The following is a 24,346-nucleotide window of genomic DNA, read 5'->3' as shown; positions in this document are numbered from 1 at the left end:
ACACTTCATTTGTATAAAATAATTATTCTCTTTAGCTGTTCTTAAATGGTTTTTCTTTTTAAAGTCCTATCATAGTCAGGTTTGCCCTCAGTCTTTCTTACAAACTACCAATTACCAGTAACAATCTAAGACATACGTTTTACATTTTCTGTGCATAAAAGGTAAACAGTCTGTCTTTACTGAGTCCCATGTAATTAGCCTTTGGTATGTACCTTGTATTTCTCTTGACTCTTGTATGTCAAATTTTCTGTTAAGTTCAGGTTTGCTGTTTTGTTTTGTTTTTAACAAAGTCCTGAAAGTCTGACAGTTCATTAAATATCTATTTTTTTGATTCAGGACTATGCTCAGCTTTCTGAGTACTATATTTTTATTGAAAATCCCAGTATTTTTTGCTCTTTGATATATAGTGTTCTAAGACCTGTAGTCTTTTATTGTCACCACTGCTGGGTCTTGTGTGATTCTAATTGTGGCACTGTCATATTAAAATTTTTTTTTCTTGTTGCTCACAATATTTTACCCTTGAGCTGAGGGTTTTGGAATCTGTCTATAATATTCCTATGGGTTTTCTTCATAGGATCTCTTTCAAGTGGTGATTGGTGGATTTTTTTCTATTTCTATTTTCCCCTCTCGTTCTAATATTTCAGGACAATTTTCTTTAATTATTTCTTTTATTATTGTATCAAGATTCTTTTTTTGGTAGTCTGATTATTCTTATGCTTTCTCTTTTTGATCTGTTCTCCAGATCAGTTTTTTTTCATTATGAAAAGTTTCACATTCTCTTCTGTTTTTTCATCCTTTGTATTTTGTTTTATTTTTATTTCTTGAGCTCTTACAATTTCCCTGGCTTCCCCTTGCCCCATTCTAATTTTCAGGGAGTTGTTTTCTTCCTTAAGATTCTGAATCTCCTTTTCTAACGAGTTGACTTTATAATCTTGTTTTTCTTGGATTGCTTTTTTTTAGTTTTTCCTCAGACTCTCTCATTTGATTTTTAAAATCTTTTTAAAGTTCTTCTATGAATTCTTATGAGCAAATGACCAATTGACATTACTCTTTGGGGTAGAAGAGGGGGTTTTTGCCTCAGGATCCTCCTCTGAAGAAGAACCCCAGTCCTCTCTATTCCCATAGTAATTCTCCCTGGTTGGATTCTTTATCCCTTGCCTGGGCATTTTGTTTTATTTGTAGTACTTTAGTTTTTACAACCACCTCTAGTCCTGGGGTATGGGGAATGGTGACTTCTGGCTTCAGATCCTCCTTCAGTTTTCCCCTCTGGCCTGGAACTGGAACCAAGACCTTTAGCTTCCTATAAGCACCCACAGTCAGTGGTGTCCCCAACCCACTACTCCTACACTCACCCGGGTTTGTGCTGGTTCCTTCTTGCCTCTACCACATCTCTGCAACACAGCTCGATCTGGTGTTTCTTGTCAGCAGAGGTTCCTTTGATCTTCCCTGGCTTACAGGCCAAGTACCCCTCATTGTCCCTAGGGTAAAAGTTCCTGAAGCTGGGGAGGCAGCCTCCCAATCCAGCTAATCCCAGGCCTTGCTGTTTGTTGTTTACATCCCTGGCCTGCAGCTGTTTACTCTTCACAGGGACCAAACCATGTCCCAGGACTTTTCTTCAGATCTTCTTGATTGTCCCAAGAGAACCTCTGTGCTGCCCCTACTCTTGTTAATTTTTATTTGCCCTGAGGTGCTATTTCATCTCTTTTGTGGGGGAAAATCTTGAGAGCTTGGAATTTTCTGACCTATTCTGCCATCTTCCCAGAATTCTCTATAAAGAAATTTTCAAAGAAAAGAAAAAGAGGAAGAAAAGAAAAAATAATTCAGAAATAATTGATCAATATATGTTTGAAAAATCTTATATACAAATGTTCTCCATTTAGAGACCTCCCTCCCTTACTTCTATAATGAGCTGAGTAAGGAGTCTTCTTATATCTTTTCCCTGGGGCAAAGCTTATACCTTGTAATTGAGCAACTTTCATTTTCAGCTGTTTTATGGTTGTTTTTCTTCCTACTTACATTGTTATAATCATTGTGCATATTGGTTTTGTTTCCTTGGTTCTGATTCGATTGCTCTCCTTCAGTTCAGGTAAGGCCCTTCTTCTCTGTATTTATCATACTTATTATTTCTTGCAGTAGCACATTAATAATGAATAAACCTCTTTAAAATCTGAGTATGAAAACTTAAAATAAACTTAAAATCCAACAAAGAAACGAAGTTATCTGAATTAAAGGAAAAAATTTCATTTGAGAAATACTATTATAAAATATTTGAAATTTAAGTGGAATAGTCTTAAATGTTATTAGTCCTTATGGCATTTAGGATAAGAAAGTGAGATTTCAAAGATTAACATCTACTACTGCTGAGACTGGTTTAACTGCCAGATACCATTGCTATACACTACCTTGCTCCTATTCCACAAGAAAACTCAGGTTCTAGGCAAGTCCTGCATTCTTTCAATAAATCTACAAGGATTTATTAAGTGCCTACTATGTTCTAGGTACTGAGCTAGGTTCAGAGAAGACAAAAAGAATTAAACTATCTTTGTCCTTGGAGAACTTACATCCTATTGGGAGAATCAGACAAGTTGATTTAAGGGAGATCACTAGCTGCTCTAAAAAGAAGGAAAGGACTTATATAAAAGGTATCACTTGAGCTGGTATCAAAGAAAATGAAGAATTCTAAGTGATCAACCTAAGCAAAGAGGGTATTCTAGACTTGGGGGACAGTCAGAGTAAATGCACAAAACTGGAGTGCTATGTGGGAGGGCCAGAAAGAAGGAATGTGATTGGGTTACACAGTCCATTGAATGAAAGGGAGTAATATAACAAGAGTGGAAAGATAAATTGGAGTTAGGCTATTTAGAGTTTTGAATGTTAAACAGAAGGATTTGTTTTTGAGTTTATTTCACCTAAAAACAAAAGGAATTCACTGAAATTCATTGTGAAGGGGAATGATATGGTCTCGTATGCACTTTAGGCAAATCACTTTGCCAGCTATGTGGAAGATGGATTGAAAACTAAAGGGAGACCAATTAAAAAGCTATTACAATTGTCCAAGCAAGAGCTGATGCAGCAAAAGTACAAAATTATTAAGAGTAAGCAAGACTCAAATGAAGAGATATGAAAAGACACCCTCAACCTACCCCTCTGTGGAGATGAGAAGTCCACAGGTGTTACACATTACATGATACATTTTTTCAATGTATCAATCAGTTTGTTGACTTTTTTCCTCTCTAAAAAAAAAAATACTATTTGTCATATGAGACAGATCTCCGGGTAATGTCAGGAACAGAAAATATGAATAAAAATGTATTCTTTTTAAAAAAGAAAGAAAAAAATGATGAGAGCCTAGGGTGACAAGCTATGTGAGTGGAGAGAAGGGAGTAATAATGTAAGAGATGAAGAAATGATAAGATCCATCAACTGTTTCGATATATGGTTTGAGTGAAAAATGAGAAGTTGAGGATGTTACCAAGGATGCAAACCTTGGTACCTAGAAAGTACCAAGTAACCTAGTAGCATCTTTGACAGAAATTAACAAGTTCAGAAGAGGAGTTGGTAGCATGAGACTGGAGCTTAGGATAGAGACTGGGACATGATACAAAGATCAGGCCATCATTAATATAGACATGATAAATGACCCCATAATAACCAAGGAGATGCCCAAGTCCAACTGTGTAGAAAGAGAATAGAAGAAAAAAGGACAGAGTCTTAGAGCACACCCACAACTAGGGAGAATGATACAGAGGATGATCTAGCAAAGGAAACTGAGGAGCAGTCATATAGATAAGAGGAAAAGCTAGAGTAGGTAATGTTATGAAAGCCAGAAAGTCTAGAGGATCCAGAGTATTTTGGCAGTCACAGTAATAGTAATAATAGTTACCATTTCTGTAGTACTTACTATATGCCAGGCATTAAGCTAAACGTTTCACAATTATTATCACGTTGATCCTCATGATAACCCTGGGAAGTGGGTACTATTATTATCCCATGTGCTAAGGAAGAGTGCTAAGGAAGAACCAAACTCTCTACGATCCTCAGAGAATAGACAAACTTCAACCTCTCAGCTCCTCTCTTCGGATTATCTCTCCTTGTTATGTGGTATGCTTAATGTTGATTTACCCATCAGAATAGCTTCCAATCTCCACCAATGACTGGAGGAGAGAGTAAGGCTAGTGACTTTGCACAACCCTGCCTCACCTAAAGCCAGTTCACTTGCAAGTCAAGACATCACCTTCCTGATATCATTGGTGTTCTTTAAGAATAAATGACAAACAGCATAACAACAGACTGAGGCTACTTCTTAAATCAGTATATAGGCTGCTTTGAACCCAGAAGTTCAAAGAAAATCATAGCTCAATTATTTAGTCTACCTGTAACCACTCTCTGTGAAAAGTCCCCAAACTGTAGGAAGTCTACCTTCCTAATAGATGTTTGGGTCATTGTATCCCACTAGGTCCAGGCATTGAAAAAAGCACTCAGGAATTCCAGATCTAGATCTTAGCTCTGATAGATCACTAAGCAGAGGACCTGATGTTAGAAGCAAGCACAATTCCAAATTTCCCCCCACTTGTTCCTCTGGCCACTAGATTTCAACAATCTCTTAAAGTTTTTATACTTCATATTAGGATTGACATTGGGGGCAGCACCAAGATAGAGGAATAAAGGTAGGGACTCCCCTGAGCTCTCCCTCAAACCTCTCCAAATATCTTTTAAAAATGACTCTCACAATGAACTCACAAAAAGACAAAGTGAACAAATTTCCAGCCCAAGACAACCTGGAAGTTCAACAGGAAAGGTCTTGCACCAGGGTGAGAGAGGAGTACAGTTCAGTGCAGGCTCCAGCAAATCCAGAGCAGACCTTGAGGCGACTGAATCACCAGCAGCAGTGGCAGTTTCAACCTCTCAGCTCACAGACACCAAAGACAACTTAGAAGGTCAGCAGGAAAGGTCTGTCGCACCTGGATGAGAGTGGAGCACAGTCCAGCACAGATTGTACTAGCACAACCCTAGCCCCAGAAAACCAGGAGCAGGCCTTGGGAGTGACTGAATCAGCAGTGGCAGAGGTTGCTTCCAGAGGTCTTAGCCCACAGATGGTAAGGGGATTGAACAAGGTCAGAAAGAGATGTCAGGGTTCTCTTTGCTGTCATTGAGGCAGGACTCAGTTGCTTTGCCCATACTTGGATCCAGGTCACAGTCCTGGGGTGAGGAGGAACACTAGCATAGCAGAGCTTGCAGTCACAGTGGGAGGAGGGGGAGGAAGAGGGACACTCCTCATGATTCCAGAGCAGAAAAGAGTGCTTGTGGTTGCTTGCAGATTAGAGCACAGGCCACAGAGTAGTGAACACCTCTCCTTAGATCATATCACCTTGGAAGAGCTGAAAACTTAGAAGTTCCTAGAAGTATCTTTGAAAACAGCTCTACAAAATCCCTGAACAATGTGCCCTCCACCCTGGAAGGAAAGAGCTCTACCTTAATAAAGAGCCAAAAATTCAAGTAATATTCTGGGAAAGTGAACAAACAATGGGGGAAAACACTCAGACCATAGAATCTTACTTTGGTGACTCAGAAGAAGACAGCAAAGTCAAGGACTGATGTTGATATCAATGAGGGGCAAGTACCCATGTCCACCACCTTCTTTATTCTCTTTCCCTTCTCTCTTTTCCTGTACCACTTCCTCTCCTTATCTCCCTCTCCCTCTCTACTCCCCCCACAACTATTCCCTTCCCTTTTTTCCTTTCATTTCCTTCTTTTCCCTTCCTACCTTCCCCTGATCTCCTCTCCCTTTCTCTCTTGTCTCATAGAATCTCAGAACTTCAAAGATCATCTAGGTAGAGAAGGCTAACTGAAGGGATCAGGGAAAGGTCTGCATAGAAAATAGTCTCCTGAGCTGACCTTTGAATTAATTCTTAAGAGCTGAGATTAGTAGAGACCACCTTCTAGAAATGAGGAATTGCTCATGTAGTTGCTTGGGAACAGGAGGTGGAGAGTCTTAATTCAAGGGACAGCTAGTAGTCTAGGTTGGCTGGAACACAGAGTTGGTGATGTTAAGGAGTATGAAATAAGATTAAGAAGGTAGATGGGAGCTCTACTGTGAATGACCTTAAATGCTAAACCAAGGAATGTCCATTTGTCCTATGGGAAAGGGGAAGCCATTAAAGGTATTTTATCAGAGAGGGACCTTGCCTCTTTGCAACTTCCATCTGTTGCTTTCTAGAACAAATATAATCCCTTTTACAATTTGATAACCCTTCCTATACTTCTTTCCTCTTTTCTACTAACGCCTTTACTTTCTCTTCCTTCTTTCTTTCTGTTAATCTGTCAGCCAGAATTGACTGAATCTTTACCATGTACCAACCCTGTGCTGGAGAATTGTGTAAGATTATAGAAAGATCTAAGACTTTGCCTTCTAGTGACCTTCTAAGCTACAGAGACTACACATTATGGACAAAGGAACCCTGGGATCAGTACCACGCCTAGAGCGGTAAGAAACCAATGGCTAACCCTAGGGAGTCAAGAGAAAATCAAACTGTGCTTGCTTTCCTATGCTATCTCTGTCCAATCACTATCCTCCCCACTCCTAAAGGTAAATTTAAAACTTGTATACATAGAGTAAATCAGGCTATAATGAACAGTAAGGGTATTTTTGAAGGGGAAAAGAAGTTCCAGACAGCCTGTGGTGGAGGATGGAGTTAGAAGAATGAGAAGTGAGAGTGATGGGAGATTTATAGATCTCCCTGCAAAGTTTCAGGTCTTTTTCAGCACATACTGAAAGAGTCAGCTTCCTCACAAGCTGTAGTAAACCAGTTTGATTCCATGCTATTCTAGGATATCCCACCCCCCCACCTGGGCCTCCCTGTTCAGTACCAGTGGCACAGGACCATTTCCACCCCACCGACTATCCTTCCTCCAAGGACAAAGTCCAAGACCAATGCTCTAATTCATTCTTCCTGAGTCAGGGAAGTCAAAAGTTCCAGACAGTGCAGGAGTTCTTAACCTGGAATCCATTTCTATGCGTAGATTTCATGGGTCCATGAACTTAGATGGAAAAACAAAAATAAAAGGTGTTAGTTCTATACAAATGGTTTCTTTTGTAATGATATGTATTTTATTTTGTGCATTTAAAAGTAGATTGAGTCCCTGGGTTTCTCTGGACTGGCGTTGGGTTCCATGAGACAGCCACACATTAAGAATCCCTGAACTAGAGGGTAAGCTCCCAGAAGCAAGGTGATCATTCCCACTGTCTCTTTTATAGTGCCCACAGCACCAGCAAAGGCTCAGTGAAATAAAATAAAGACAGAGAACTCAGGCTGCCAGAGTCCGAACTCACAACTTACTTAAAGAAATCATCTCACCCCACCACCTGCGCAGCCCCCTTATGTAACTCACTTTGGCAGGTCAGATTCCCCAGCCAGCCCTGGATGTTGTCCAATCTGCCCCACCTGCTGAAAGCAGCCACCCTGCAGGGCTCTGAGCCAAGGGCCTGAGGGGAAAGGGGGAAGGGGTGGAGCAGGTGGATGCAGCCACAGTTTCAATTAAGCAGAAAGACCTCCCTCCAATTTGGAAAAAGGAAATAGCTGCCTGAATGCATGTGCACATGCATAGCCTGTGGTGAAATGAGGAAACTAAAAATGGTTCTGCAACGATCACATAGGAAGCTATGCTGAAACATGCCACAGGGGAAGGGAGGGAGGAGGAAGAGGGAGGAGAGGGATTAGCCCAGCTCTGTAATATACACAGGGGATTTCTGAAGAGCAGAAGTCATGGGAAAAGACCTTCCACTACAGGCAGATGAAATAAGCTTCTATTTTAGTCCAACCCAGGGGGAAGTACACACAGAGATGAAGGGCTTGCCTGTGGCTGCTGCACAGAAGGATGGTCGGCGAGCATGCCCTGTGTGGTTTCCTGGCATCAGGGAGAAAACAGATGAGGAGACTGTGAAACCCCAAGAGAATGCTAAACCCCGCTATTCAACCACCAGCTGTGTCAGTCTGAGGAAAAGATCATCTGTCAGCTCCTGGTGTCAGCCCAAGAGACACGCAGAGGGCAGCCTCCTTTGGGGAATCAAGTCAGAGACAAAGCATTCTGAATGAGAAAAGTTCAGATCCTCAAGTAAATGTACATAGAGCTATTGTGTGGTCAAGTGGGAATAAGAGGGGTTGCTTTGAAGAGGTACTCAACAGGTGCCAAGACTCGAGCATAGATATAGGTCCTCAAGAAATGTTTGCTTGATTATTTGATGAATAAATCTAGGACCTATTTCCTATGACTAATGAGAAATATTAAGAAAACTGCTTTCTCTTAGACATGGTAAGAGAATGACCTCCTCCTTTATTACCTACAACATTAGTATCTATCCACTCTTGGTTAGAACTTGATCCAAGTGGGAGGTGACCACCTTGACCAGTGAAAATTGAGGCAAGCTGCCACGCTGACATCTTGGACCTCATCCCAGCCCCAGATCATCACTAGATTTGTGGTGGAGAGAGTCAGAAAGGTGATGTGACTACCACTGATTGATGCTGCTGAGAGAAATGATTATTTCTCTCTTTATGTTAATAACTAATTATTGAATCAAGACCAAGGTTTTTCCCATTTTCTACTTCCTCGTTGAGAAATCAACCAGTGATTCTCCCCTTCAGCCACTTTTCTCTTTTCCCTGTTACCAAGCATGGGAATACCCTTTCAGCCTCTGGTTACTGGTGCCTTTTCTCCACCGCAGTCTCATGATTACTGTTTCTATGGGAAATCTAGAACAGGGGTTTCAATATTGGTTGTTGTTCAGTTGTTTTAGTTATGTTTCATGCTTCATGACCCCATATGGGGTTTGCTTGACATAGATACTGGAATGGTTTGCCATTTCTTTCTCCAGATCATTTTTATAGATGAGGAAACTGAGGCAAACAGGATTAAGTGACTTGCCTGGGGTCACACAGCTAGTAAGTGTCTGAGGCCAGATTTGAACTCACAAGAATGACTCTACCTTACTCCAGACCTGGTACTCTATCCATTGTGTCACCTAGCTACTCACAATAATTATAATAATGATAGCTAGCGTTTATATAGTACCTACTATGTGCCAGGCACTGTGCTAAGTGCTTTACAAATACTATCTCATTTGATCCTCACAACAACTTTAGGAGGTAGGTGCTATGATTAACTCAATTTTACAGTTGAAAAGACTGAAACAAACAGAGGTTCAGTGAATTGCCTATATCAAGCTCTAAGGTTAGATTTCTTGGACTCCAGGCCTACCACTTTATTTACTGTGCCTTCTTGAAGGCTCCTGATGGGGTTGGACTTGATGACTATAGAGCCCATTCCAACTCTAAATTCATGATCCCATTTTGGTTTCTTATGGGATCTTTTTTTTTTATGAGTGATTTCTTTGGGGTATTTGCTTAGCAGTGCATCTCTGTGTCAGCGGTATCAGCTTAATCCCAAATGGCCTCCAGATTGGTTGGATAAGTACACAGCTTCTCCAAATATGTATTTGTGTGCCCATATTTCTACAACCCCTCCAAGAGTGACTAGTGCTATCCTTTGCCATCTTTGTTCCTTTCATGAAACCTCAAAGTTGTTTTTATTTATATTTCTCTCATTGAATTGAATTCTAAAAGGAAAAACTTGACCACACCCAAATTATCAGGAAGAAAGAAATGAACACTCCCTGTCAGCTCTCAGAGCACTAGGAGTTCTTGCATATTTTCCTTTTTTTATTATTAGAAGAACTGAAAAAGAAAAGAGCTTCATATTGCCTCTGGTCATTTGCTAACACGAAAGCCCATAGTTATCTTTTTCCAATCAGAAAAGAATAATTTTCCTTTTTCTTAGACTTATTTCTTTGCTCTTTGAAGCCACAATTTCCATTATCTCTAATGTTCATAGAGTATTCCCCCATGAAATTGTCACTAACTCACTAATCATGCCTCAACTCAACTCGTTTTAACCAAAGAGCTTTCAAATATTGGCTTACTAGAACATAACTCTTTAAAACATATTTAAACAGAACATAAAGTTTTGAACCGGAGTTAAAAAGTTACTTTGCTGCACATCTCTCACCTTCTCTGTAGTGGAGTTATGATATTCACAAAAGTTCACAGTATCATGTATACCTAGAGGCATAAATACAAAATTATAGCCATGGAATTGGAGAGCTGGCAGCATCTGGAATTAGGAAAGGACTAGTAAATTCATTCCTTCATTAATTTATTCAGGAAGGTTTTACTGCATTCCCACTTATGTGCCAGGCACTATAGCAGGCTGTCAACATGCCCAGTCCCTGAATGATCAGTATTATATGATCACCTGTGCTGATATGTCCCTAGGGTAAGGAAGTGATGGCACATAGAGTGTTTTTTGGTTGCAGCCTCAAATGGCCCTGAATCAATCTGTCAGTCAACCAGTATTTACTAAGTACCTACCATCCACATTAGTAACTGGGAACAAAAATATAAAAGTGACATAGTCTTGGATCTCAAAAAGCTTACATTTTAATAGGTGGATAAAATATATGCAGAGGAGTGTTGACCAGGGGAGAATTTCAGTCTAGGCATTCACAGAGAAAGTAACCATGAATCAGTAGATTTCATGCCCTTTCCTGTAGTAATGGTAGCATTGATCTGATTACTATTCCTAGAGCAAGAGAAAAAGGTAGAAAACAAGTAGGAGAAAGAGGTATAGACAGTAGCAGATGATAACATGTTCTAGTCAAGTAAGCTGTGGTGTTCTCATGGATGGATGATGGGATATGAAGCATAGTCTGAGTACAGCTAGAGATGATGGGTGGAGGTGAGTTTACTCACAAACTTCAATTAGGACATTCCATAACTTGGGCAGAGTTCCCAACGTCAGCAGATTAACCAAGTCTTATCATCATAGACTCTCACACTGAGTAGAGATAGACTGGCTTCTAGGTAGTAGACAGCATGGTCTAGACTCAAGATTCTAAAATGCATACACAGCATCTGGAACATAGACACTACAAGTAGTGATGGTGTCCCTCACGTGTGGCATGGGCGTGTTTTTGCATGGCTCAAAACGAAAATGAAGGATTGAATTGGATGATGTCTATGATCCCTTCCAGTTCTGTCATTCTATGTAGCACCTTTCATGTGCTTTTTTCTACTTCCTTGCATTGTACTCTCTCTCTCCTTACTCTGATGATCATAACTTGTGGTTTAAAATTGCAGCTGTGAGCCCACACAGACTGGCTTCAATCTCAAAAGCCTTTCTCATAAATCCATTTGGATAATGTTTTCCCACAGGGTTTTCCCTGCAAACACCAGAATTTACCTCTTTGGGTTCCTCCATGCCCTTGCAAACACTCTAGGTAAACAAAAGTATTTCACATAGAACAAGTTAATTTAAAAGGATGGGGGAAAAAACCACAACTTGTTCATCAAGAAAATAGTGATGGCACACCCAAGTAAATGAATGACTTCTGGTTTCTTGTCCACCCCCTAAACACTATTAAATAATCCGCATCTAAATCACAATGTTAATAGGCAAAGTTCCCTCAATTTCCAACTCTCAGAACAACCTTATTCCATTTTGTGGTTGTTTAGATCTGTGATTTCAATTATGTAAGAAACCAATGGTTAGGAAGCTACTTTTCCACAATTTAGTATTACAAGACTTGCCTAGAGCACTGAATGCTTTTAATGGCTTACCCAAGGTCACACAGGTAGTATGGAAGAGAACTTGATCCCAGATCTTTCTGAATCCAAAAAAAGCTCTCTATCTAGTTCTCAACAATGGAAATGTTACCTTCTCAATATATTCTACTGGGTAGATATTCTATGGTACAGATAACTAAGTGACAAATTTGAGGAGGGAGAATTCCTTATCAATCCTTATCAGGTGGGAGGATCAAGGAAAGCTTCACAGAGGAGATGACACAGGATAAACCATGAAAAACTTAGGATTCTAAGAGCTCCTCCTAAGGAAGGAGTGCATTTTAATAGAAAGAGAGAGGAGGGATTTCACGGTAGATAGCCTCAATATTCTCGGTTTTGCTGACTACTTTTCTCTTTTCTACTTCTTTTTTCATTAAAAAAATTATCTATTATAAGGTATAGTTCTTGGGGAGGGTAGGAGGAGAGATATAGGAGGACATTCAAGCAATGTAAAACGTGTTTTTTATAAATAAAGAAGAGTTTGGATAACTATTTTTCAAGTTAATTGGGGAGGAGATCTTTGTTAAAATATGGGTTAGACTAGTGGATCTCTGAGATCCCTTCTAACTTGGAGATTCTTTGATTCTCTCACTTTTTCTCTAAAACTATTTATAGCTCTATAATTCTGAAATTATTATAAATTATTGTAAATTATAAATGACATAAATTATAAATGGCATTATAAATGTCTCACCAAAGTTTCTATAAATCCCAGATAGTTCTGATGGATGGGATATTTTTGTATACTTTTTGATAGAAATCTAACAATACAAAGGCCACTGGACTAGAAATTGGGAGATATAGGCTCAAGTCTCTCCTTTGATACTATGTAATCTTGAGGAAGTCACTTGGATAAGTCTGGGCCTCAGCTTCCTGCCTATCAAAATGAGGTTATATTGGATTTTTCCCAAGGTCCTCTCTTGTTCAAGAGATAAGTGACGTGGATAAGTAATGCTTCAGTTTCCTGATTATCAAAATAAGCAGGTTTTATTGGATGATCCACAAGGCCTTCTCTTGTTCAAAAATGTTAAATTCAATTCAATTTTGTTCTTTTCTAATTATACCTAGTTTATTTTGTAGAATGTATGTAGATTTTCTAAGCACATGCATAATATTTTCCTTCTGTCTTTCTTTCTTCCCTAATATCCTTCAAGTCTGAAAGTACTACCTTTTGCAAAAAGACTGCCCTATCCTCCTTAACCTACTCCTGCATACATCTTGTTTGTACCTAGTTGTTTGTATGTCATCTCCCCTATTAGACTGTGAGCTTCTTGTGAGCAGAGGCTGTTTTTTACCTTTCTTCATATTCCTAGTGCTTAGTAAAGTACCTGGCACATAGTACAGTAAATCCTCAATATTTTTGTGTTTAACTTCTGAGAGTTCAAGCTTTCATATGATTTTATTAGTAACCTGATTTTCACTCTCACATTGACACCTGCTCACATTTGCAGCTATACAAAGTAGAAGCGGAAAAAAGAGACGCAAGATGCCTATAGGTTTGTGGAGCAGCTGGTATCCTACTAGGGTGGCTTGGCATAGTCAACCTGCTGGCTAGAGATATCAAGGCTGCCAATCCCATCATCCATTACAGCCTCAAGGTTAAAGACCAACTTGACTCTGCTATGCTCCCAGACTCCAAGACCATTAAGGATCTAAAGCCTTTTTGTATGTTCATTCAGTCTTGTTCTGTTTGTAACCCCATTTGTGGTTTCCTTGGCAGAGATACCACTTTGTCATTTCCTTCTCCAGTTCATTTTACAGATGAGGAAATCGAGACAAAAAGGGTTAAGTGACTTGTTCAAAGTCACACAGGTAGTCAGTATCTGAGGCTAGATTTGTACTCAGTAAATGAGTCTTCCTGACTCCAAGTCTGGCACTGTATCCACTGTGCCACCCAGCTACCCTTTGCTGACAGATTATTTCAAGCAATGCATCCTTCATGATCTCCAGTGCCATCAGCTGTGAACAACATGTGATGTCAAGACCTCCTTCTTCTGACAATAGCGACTAAAGCCTCAGAAACCTTCTTCCTTGGTTTTCAGAGGGCAGCTGAGCGAGAGAGGTTTACAGAGAGAGGTTTAGCAGTATAGTACGCAGTGCAGCACCCTCAGATTGCCATCCAACACAGAAGAAGGTAAGATTTAGGTTAAAGAAAAGTTTTAGCTTTAAGAATTTTATTTGTTATACAGTATTTATGGTACTACAGATTTCATGCATTATGAAAAGTATCTTCACTTATTATCGGAAATTAAAGGTTTTTTAATTGAGATGTTAGCACAAAAAGTCAAAGAATTCTAGAGAATTATTAGTAGAAAAAATTTTTTGCATGTTACCAGTTTTATTTTGTGTACTGCATTTTATGGATTATTCATGGTTATTGCATTAGGAGAAGTGCTTATTAGAAGAATTAATGTTTTGGTATAAAGAAATGTATGCAGAAAAGTAAGTTTTCAGCAATCTCTAGTGAAAGATTTTATAGAGATGGACAATGGAGGCATCCTTGAACTCCTGGGGGATAATCTCCTCTTGCCATGTAAGCTGGAAATTTTGGTAAGCTTCTGTATGAACAATGGTCCCCCTACCTTGTAAATCTCAGCTGGAATAGAATCAGCACCAGGTGCTTTGCCACATGAAAGGAGCTTAATGGCCCTCAATACCTCTTCTTCAGTTGGAAGTTCAGCTAAGGAAGGATTGACTTCAACCTGAGGTAAATGGTCAGTAGCCTCAGCATCGATTGAGGATGGTCTGTTGAGAATACTAAGAAAATCTTCAGCCCATCTCTCTAGGATCATGTCCTTATCACTAATCAACATGATTCCATCAGCACTGAGTGGTTGTGATGCACCACAGATTTTTTTGGTTCATAAATAGCTTTCAGAGAATCATAAAAGTGCTTTGGATTGTTACTATCAGCATAAAACTGAATTTCATCTGTCTTGTTACTGAGCCAGGAATCCTACATCTTAGAGGTGGTTGAACTATCCTGCTGTGGAGTTCTTGTTTGTCGTTTAGCAGCTTCTGAATTTCCCCATCATTTTCATCAAACCAGTCTTGATGTTTTTGAGTGTTCTGATTCAGAAGAGCAAATGCTGTGCTGTACACCAAATCTCTCAAAGCTGCTCACTTCTTTTCTGCTCCACTGTTGCCAACTGTGTGTTGGTTCAAAGTTGATGCATGCTCGCCAGAGCTAGCTCAGTGTTTGGGGAGCTCCCAAGAAAAGTTTGGGAGAGAAGATGTATTAGACTGACTACCAAATTGAACGTCTTACGTAGCTTTTGTGCTGACCTCATTGTTGTATGCCTATGAAACATGGACAGTCTACCAGCACCATGCCAGGAAACTGAATTGCTTCTATTTGAACTGTCTTAGGAAGATTCTGAGGATCACCTGGCAGGGTAAGGGACCAGACACTGAAGTCCTTGCTCGAGCTGAACTGCCAAGCATTCAAATTATGCTTCAGAGAGTGCAACTCTGGCCATGTCATTTGAACGCAAAATGTACCTTTGCCAAAAAGACTATTTTATGGAGAACTCACATGGAGCAGGTGATCAGAAGAAGTGATACAAGGATACTCTCGAGGTCTCTCTTAAGAACTTTGGGTTTGATTGTACAACATGGGAGACACTGACACAGGACTGACTGTTCAGCATGGCGTGCCCACATCAGAAAGAGTGCTGTGCTCTATATGTAAAGCAGAATTGACACAGCACAAAGTAAATGTAGGATATGCAAATTTGGAGTATTCACCCCCAAATATTCAAATGGACTATCTGTGCCCAACCTGTGGTAGAACATTCTGAGCTCGTATTGGTCTGATCAGCCACAGTTGGACACACTGAAACTTCACTTTATCGTGGTGATGTCATTTTGGTCTTCTTCAAGCACGAAAGACAAGAACTAACTAACTAGTGAAAGATTACAGTTTTTTGATGGTCACAAGAAATTAATCCTCTAATTTTCCATAGATTCAGCTCATAAACATTCACATTTTTTACTTTCACAGTTTTCTAAGAGGGTTAACCCTGCAAAAATTGAGAATTGGTTACATTTAATAAATACTAGTTAAATCTCTGAGAAATAGTCTTAAACTACTTTAAGTGTTCCATGGACTTTTTTAAGCACTGAGAAAATGATTAAATGTTAGATTTTGCTTCAGAAAGCAAAAAATTCACCTATTACCCCTTGTTTAAAAATTTTCAATGGCACATAAATACCTGTTGCTGTTTTCAAAGAGAAACAATGACATCAGGAGGGCATCTTGACTGTGCATGAATTGAATTAAAGTGAGGCAGAGTTACACAAAATTATCAGCCTCACTCTCTCTTCCTCAGTTATTGAAGTCCAGTAGCAGGACAAAAGTCAAGACAACTGGTGATAACCTGGGATGCTCTTGTATGATCTTGGCATCTTTGATGTCTTACCAAGCTTTGAGTGCTCCACAGTACCTGCTTCAGCTGCTTTCATGGCTGTTGGAACAAATTGTTCTCATTGGCCCATTCTGCCTCTTCATATGCTTCAGATAGATACTTCCTAACTCACCAACAGGTTTGAGGCCTACCATTCCCTTCAAACCAGTTTAGTCCATCTACAGAGAGTTTACTGGGATATGTCCCCTGCACATGCTACAGCTCTTTGGAGCCACAAGTGGGGTGAATCAGGTGGATGCCAAAGGTGGATGAGCAGCCCTGAAAAAGGTTCAACAAGACTTCATACCAGAAGCTCCAATCAATGCCTACAGGATAAAGAAAGGTCTAGATAGACAGGAATGGGAAGGATCAGAGCTGAGATAGAGAGCCAGAGAGAAGCTGGTCTGAGATAAGAGGGAAGCCTGTCCTGTCCAGCAGCTCCACCTCACCAGTCTATGCATCAGTCCTAAGAGAAACCATGGAATGGCAGAGAGGGTGGGGTGGATCAGTGACAAGTTCTTGAGCAAAGATGGGAACTACAGAGACAAAGCCTACAGTGGGAGAGTGGCAGTGGTTGAGCAACAGAAAAATTTTTGGATAAGAAGAGTGATTTCTCAGCCAGCATCCTGAATACCAAGGTGGAGTTCCCAGAGAACAGTGAGTTTCTAAACCACACCTTCTGGATCAAGGAAAAGTTCTAGGACCAAGGAGGAGCCAGAATCAAAGAGTGGCAAGGGTCTGAGCAAACCTTGACCCTGCTCATCACTGGTACCATAATAATGTGAACTGTGAAGGTCTGGGGGAAAGGCTCTTTAACAATTGTCTGTGCTTGTGGAGGGCCCTCAGTTTTAGAGTAATGCTATAATACTGAAGAACTACATGGATCCCTAGGGGAGGTGGGGATAACTGAGGGGCAGGTTAGTAGCTTGACTCCCGAACAATCTGAGAACATTCCCCTTGCAAGGAGAATGTTGGAGGGGCTCAATCCTAAAATAGTAGCATAAGTCTACAAGATTGCTTAGTTCCCTGATGAAGGTAGAAGCCCACTAGAAACAGGAGAATTGCTTTAACTGTTTCTGGGTTCAAGCACAAGTCTTTGCATTTTCTGTTGGATGAAATAAAGACTGTCCTTTATTCAAGAGTTTGCATGCATAGGAGATGAGGATCCTTTACATTTCTAGAGACCTGGACATAAGCTAAGTGTTTATATTCTAGGAGAAAACCCTGTGTCAGGGCAGAAGCCAGAGAAATTAAATTTAAGAAAGCCTTGAGATTGAACCCAGTCCCTATAAAACCAGTGCCTTATGCTCTAGGCCAAGGGTTGGCAAACTACAGCTAAGGGCCAGATATGTTCCCATCTACAGCCTTTTTGTATAACCCATGAACTTAGAATTGTTTTTATATTTTTTTAAAAATAATAAAACTTTCTTTAAAAATGTAAAAATCATTCTTAGCTCACTAGTTGTAAAAGAAAGGCATGGTGATGAAATTTGGCCTGTGGTTTGCCAACCCCTGCTAGTCATGGGTTTACATTAGAAAAATAAAACCTCACTCCTACTATTTATATTGCTAGTGTGGTTTTTCTTTCTTAATGTATATGGGTTTTGTCTTCAACTAGAATGTATTTCTTTGAGGACCAAGAGTCATTTCCCCCATCTTTGTATCTACAATGAATCAAACATATTACATTGCCAATACTTATTTGTTATCCACAGCATTCAAAACTTCTCCATTTGTTGTAATTGATAGTTCCAAGTATGGATGATGTGGTGGTGGCTGATGGAGCACCTGTGTTTTTTTGGTGTTAATTATTAGGCCAAAATTAGCACAGGCAGCAGAGAATTGATCCATACTTTGTTGTATCTCAGCTTCAGAGGCTGCATAGAGTGCACAATCACCTGCAAACAGAAAATCATGCACCAACACTCCCTCCACTTTGGTCTTAGCTTGTAGCCTTTTCAAATTGAAGAACTTACCATCAGTAAGGTAGTTGACCTTGATGCTGTGTTCACTTACCTTGGAAATGTACTTTCCAGAGATATACACATTGACAATGAGGTTGATGCTCATGTTGTCAGAGCTAGCTCAGTGTTTGGGAGGCTCTGAAGAAAAGTTTGGGAGAGAAGAAGTATTAGACTGACTACCAAACTGAAGGTCTTACAGAGCCGTTGTGCTGACCTCACTGTTGTATGCCTGTGAAACATGGACAGTCTACCAGCTCCATGCCAGGAAACTGAATCATTTTCATTTGAACTGTCTTAGGAAGATTCTGAGGATCACCTGGCATGATAAGGCATCAGACACTGAAGTCCTTACTTGAGCTGAACTTCTGAGCATTCAAACTATGCTTCAGAGAGTGCAACTCTGATGAGCTGGCCACATTGTTTGAATGCCAAATGTACACTTGCCAAAAAGACTATTTTATGGAGAACTTGTATGGGGCAGGTAATCACATGGTGGTCAGAAAAAGTGATACAAGGACACTGTCAAGGTCTCTCTCAAGAACTTTGGATTTGACTGTGCAGCATGGGAGACATTGGCACAGGACCACTCAGCATGGCCTGCCCACATAAAAGAAGGTTCTGTGCTCTTTGAGCAAAGTAGAATTGAGACAGCACAGGGTAAATGCAGGATGTGCAAATTTGGGACCCCAGATATTCACATGGACTCTCTGTGCCCAACCTGTGGTAGAGCATTCTGATCTCGTATTGGTCTGATCAGCTACAGTTGGATACACTGAAATTTCACTTTACAATGGTGACGTCATTTTGGTCGTCTTTGAAGACAAAGGACAAAAACCAACTTCTTTGTTACACTTGTTGAAGATATCAATTACTGCTTCCTTTGGAGAGGTTGATTTTCCCCAACAGAAGAATTATTTGGTAATACCTAGACTGATTCTTTCCTTGCTAACATATGACTTTATCCTATTGACATGTTTTCTTGGAAACTATCATAAGGTTATTGATTAATCAATCAAACAGCAAGTGTTTATTTGATTCCTATTATGTGCTGGGCATTGAGGTTATAAAGACAGAACTTCAGCAGTCCTTACACCCAAGGATCTTATATTCTTTCAGTGTATAAATAAGCATATAAATATATATGCAAAATGAAACACTATAGAAAGAAAAGAGAAAGTCTAAAGTAGAGCCTGCGATTAGTGAGAGTGATCTGGCTGATGAACCAACAAAAGAGTCTAAGAAAGACAGATAAGAAAACCATGAGAGGGCAGTGTCAGAAAGGAGAGAATACCCCAGCGGAGAAGGTGTCATTGTTGTTGTTCAGTTTTGTCTGATTCTTCATGACCCTTTGGACCACATTGTTCATGGGGTTTTCTTGGTAAAGATAATGGAGTGATTCGCCATTTTCTTCTCTAAAAGATTAAGGCAAACAGAGGTTAAGTGATTTGCTCAGGATCCCACAGCTAGCAAGTGTCTGAGGCCAAATTTGAGTTTGTCTTCCTGACTCCAGGCCCAGGGCATTGAGCCACCTAGCTGCCTACAAAGAAAAGGGTAATCAGTGTGACATGCAACAATGAAGTAAAAAAGAATGAGAAGTAAGAAAAGGTCATCCGATTTGGCCATCAAGACATCACTGATAACTTTGAAGACAGTAGTTTCATTTTAGTGTTGAGGTTGGAAGCAAGGCTGAAAAGGGTTAAGAAATGAATGAGAGAGGAAGTAGTGGCAATGAGTATACATAGCTTTGGGAGGAAGCAGGGTTAAGAAGGAGAGAGAGAGGTTCTAGCACTTCTAAGTGCTCTGAAACGCACCTTTAACCAAGCAGAAATGTTATCATCTTATCTTCTACTTTAAAATTTCTGAATTACTTATGTATTTCTTGTATTTTTTTCTACCAGAGTACATATTGTTCATCTTTTCTCCACAAAATTTAATATCTAACCTTCTATTGATGCTCTATGCTCTTAAGGTTTCCTTTCTGTAGCCTTTTTGACTAAATTCAATGGGCTTCTCTCCTTCCATACATTACTCCTAATGCCAAAAAGGCAATGGATTCATCGGAGGGCCTCTTTATATGCAAGCAATAAATAATAACTTAATACCTGAGATCTGTATAACTCTTTACAGTTTTCTAAAGTGCTTTCACTCACAATATCTCATTTGATTCTTGCAACAATCCTATGAGATGAATGGGGTAACTCATCATCCTAGTAATTACAATGACAACTGTAAGTCTTAATCATTCTCTTCAGACTTGCATTAAATCCTTCTACTAGTCCATTGCATTGTGGGTGATATTTTTATACATTTAACTATACTTTCTATACATAGTATATCACCTCTGAAGAAAATGATTCATAGCCTTGTCTATAGGGCTTTCTGGAGACATTCCTGATTGGGGTGTGGGCAATAGGGGGAGGAATATACTTAGTAAAACCTTGATTTGGGACAACACACCAATGTCCTTTACTGGGATACTGACACAAGCCAACACTGCATATTCTTTTCACTTTGTTGTATAATCTGTTACACATCCACTAAAGTCCTAGCCCAGGGTTGGGGAACCTGTAGCCTTGAGGCCACATGTGGCCCTCTAGATCTAAGGGGATTTGCTCTGTGAAGTTTGGGTTTGGTCAAAGGGTCATATTTGAGGACCTAGAGGGCCATATGTGGCCTAGAGGCCACAGGTTCCCCTCTCATATCCTAGCCTAATGCCTCATCTTAGTATACAAGTGAGTGTGGGTTCTCAAATTTAACTCAATTAAATTCAAAGAGTACATATTAAGCACCTACTATATGAAAGTAGCATCTGTAGTTAATGGGAGTGGTCATGGCTGATGAATCAGTAAAAATAGACCCAGGAGCGTCCAGAATGCTAGGAGAAACAAGATAGAACACTGTCAGGCAGAGGAAGAATATCCAAGAAGAAAAGTCAACCAGCAGTGTCAAATACAGCAGAGAAGTAAAGAAGAATGAAAATTAATTAAGACCATCAGATTTGGCAATTAATACATCACTAGTAATTTTGAAGGGAGAAGTTTGTGTTGAGTGCATGGTATACAAATACAACAATGGAAAACAGAGACTATGGGATACAACACAAACATAGATAAATAAGTACGAGATCATTTGAAAAAGGATACTGTGGACATCAAGAAAGTCTTCCTCTAGGTCCTAGGGTCTAGGAGGTGGAACTTTGAATCTTGAAAGAAGCTAAGGTCAGGAAGAACTACATTCCACTCATGGAGATGGTTGTTATCCCTCATTTTCAAAGAGGACCAAAATGACATCACTATGTTAGAGTCAAGTTACAGTGTGCCTGACTGTTGTTGATCAGACCAATATGAACTTGGGATGCTCTGTCACAGGTCAGGCACACATAGTTCATGAGAACATTTGGGGTGGTGTCTCTAAACCCACAGCTCACATTTCTTTTGAGCCACTTTAATTCTGCTTTGCTCATAAAGCACCACATCTTCTCTGATGAGGGCATGCTGGGCGGTCCTGTGCCAGTGTCTCCCATGTCACACAATCAGTTCCAAAGTTCTTGCCTTTAAATCATGGAATGCAGCTTGAACAAAGGCACAAAGTAGGAGATAATAGATAATTCTTTTTTATCATCATTAAAAAGAATAAAAAAATAAAAGATGATAAAAAAGAATTTATACAATGCTTTACAATCTCCAAAGCACCTTGCAGATATTATATCATTTTGAGATGGAATGCCTAGCTAGCAAGTTGGTTCAATCTGAATGTGAAGAGGAGTAATATGAAATAAATATGGTTATATTTATGTATATATAATAAATTTCATATAAATATGAAATAAATTGGGAAAAGTAGCTTGTAGTCACATATTTATCCACATAAATATGGAGATTATATATATATATAAAATTTTATATAAATAGGAAATAAATCAGGAAAAGTGGGTTGTAGTCACATTGTAGCATAGATTTAGGGCACAACCCAAACTCTATCAGATCTGAACAAACTAGGGTGTGGTTCTTGGCCAAGCAAGGGTATATATGTCTGTTATCCAAGTTAATTTCAGGGAAACTGATCGCCAGAAATCTGGCTGCTGGGTGATGAATGAATGTCTTTTGACCTCAGCAACTCATGAAGCTATATATTAAAGAATGGAGAAGCTATGGCATGTCATAGCTGTAACTATGGTGGGTAACTTGGATTCTGCCCAAGGCTGAGAGATTTAAAGGGCTGGCTCTTACAGTATCATGCCAAAGGCACTTCCTCCTGTGCCCATTCACTCTGCTTCCCTGGCAACAGCAGCAGAAACCTGATCTTCCATCAGCAGTTCAGGCAGCCTCATGATATTCCAGGATGTAATTCTTCTACCAACAGTTGCTACTTGGGTGGACTTCCCCATGCCCAACCCAAACCACTAGCTCCAGGTGCACATAGCTGGTTTATGACCATGTGAGCTGTGTCAGTGGAAGGAGAAACTGTAAATCCTTGAAATACTGAAGCAATCTGTCACAAGCTTGGTAAGCCACCTAGAATTTCCAAGCCTCCATTGTGTCATCTCTTTAAATAATGGGTAAAAGTCCTAGGATCACTTGAATTAGGCCCTTGTCTTTCCCCACCTGTGGTGTGTTTTACAGAATACATAATAAGTACTCCATCACCTGCTGTGTCATCCCAGACCAGTAGAAATTCATCAACAGCTGCATTCTGGGTTTGCTAATCTCTTGATAACAAGCATGAGGGAAATCATGAACCAATTCCAGCAACTGTAACCTATATATTAGAGGTCCAGTTATTTATGGAGTTCCCAAGAACCTAGTCAATTTCTGAATATCCATAAACTGTACAAAAAACCATTTTCCCATGAAATTTGTTCCCTTTCATTTTTCATAAAGGGGATCTAGATCAGGAGAGCAGTTTCTCCTACTGCTTTTAATCCTAGATGTCTAAAGGTTTCTTATTAAGGCTGGTCAAATTCTCTCACATAAACTTCACAGGGTGTCCCAAAAATCTTAGTGCAGCTTTAAGTTCTAAAAGTTTAAATCAATTAAGTTTAAATTAATTTAATCTATGAATGCTTAAAACTGCACTGAGATGTTTGGGATACTCTGTATATCAAGAGAATTCATTTTTCCAGAAAATTGTAGGAATCTGTTTCTTCAAACCTTAGTCATTCCTATGGAATTTTTTCCCTTACTCCTTTTACTAGTTTCACCTTAATTTCACTTAAATTGAATGAGGGTCATTAAAGGAAGAACCTATAAGCCCACTTTTTTTTCTTTTTCTCCACTTTGGGCCTCCCCATTCTTGCAGCCCCATCGCCTTACTGTGTCATTGGATTAGCACAAAAGATCAGTTTCTTTCTCACAACCTTTGTCTTCATACTTATAGGGAGACAATATTGTATGAAACTCTATCACCCTCACTTAGATTCATAGAATGTCAGATCAGGAACGGCTCTTAGATGTCATTGGGTATGACTGGCTCATTTTACAGATGCGCTCCTTGACCTCCTATACATTCCCATAAATAGGAGGGTTTTCAAGTGATTGGTTCCCTAGACCCTGATTTTCTTAGTGCTTCCCTAGAATATAATCCATAGGAAGATTCTGAGCAAATGACCGGCTGGGAGTTATTTCTAAATCTAGCTCTCCAGCATCACCTCAAAACAGCAAGAAATGCATCAAATAAAGTAAAACAAAAACAGAGGAGAGGAAAGAACTGATCATTAGGAAAACCTCATAGCAAACCTAGGAGGAGACTAAGGGGAAAAATAAGCAAGTGGCCAAAAAAAGACTTCAATACAAGAACAAATATTATACCTGTTGATTATATGATTGTTTGAGTAGTTCTCTAGCAATCATTACTAACTCACAAACTTGCTTCAGACTTAATTGTTTAGAGAGAGATTTCTGGGACAATATCAGTTTAAGACAATAAGTCTTTTCTTTTTTTATTTTTTTAGCAAGGCATCTGAGGTTAAGTGACTTGTCCAGGGTCACAGCTAGTGGAATCAAGTATCTAAGTCTAGATTTGAATTCAGGTCTTCCTGACTCTAGGCAGGTACACTATCCACTGAACCATCTAGCTGCCCCTGACAATAACTCTTTAAGATAACACTTAAACAGAGGTAGCAAGGCCTTTCAGCCAAAGACAGAAAACAGTGTCACCATTCCAAAGATCTGAGTATATACCGCTGTAGAGCAGGGAGATCCACTGAGCTAACAGATTTTAGCCATCACATTTTAACTTTGTTCAATATAGCTCTATCAACTGGTGACGTCACACTGAAAATATGTAATAAAGTCTGCAT

At 39.6% G+C, this 24,346-nt stretch overlaps 1 long non-coding RNA gene across 2 annotated transcripts; it reads left to right on the top strand.

Moving 5' to 3' along the window:
• The first annotated feature begins 1,046 nt into the window (after nucleotides 1-1,046).
• On the top strand, nucleotides 1,047-21,818 carry LOC140500792 (uncharacterized). Of its 2 annotated transcripts, none has more exons than XR_011965888.1 (3): nucleotides 1,047-6,484; nucleotides 7,132-7,208; nucleotides 7,814-21,818. It is a non-coding gene; the product is annotated as an uncharacterized lncRNA (long non-coding RNA). The 2 variants fall into 2 exon arrangements; XR_011965887.1 differs by having other exon boundaries at nucleotides 7,129-7,208.
• The last annotated feature ends 2,528 nt before the right edge of the window (nucleotides 21,819-24,346 follow it).

This window comes from Notamacropus eugenii, chromosome 4 (assembly GCF_028372415.1).
Source record: "Notamacropus eugenii isolate mMacEug1 chromosome 4, mMacEug1.pri_v2, whole genome shotgun sequence".
Taxonomy (NCBI): domain Eukaryota; kingdom Metazoa; phylum Chordata; class Mammalia; order Diprotodontia; family Macropodidae; genus Notamacropus; species Notamacropus eugenii.
The sequence above is the reverse complement of the archived record's forward strand: the minus strand, read 5'-3'. Positions and strand labels throughout refer to the sequence as shown.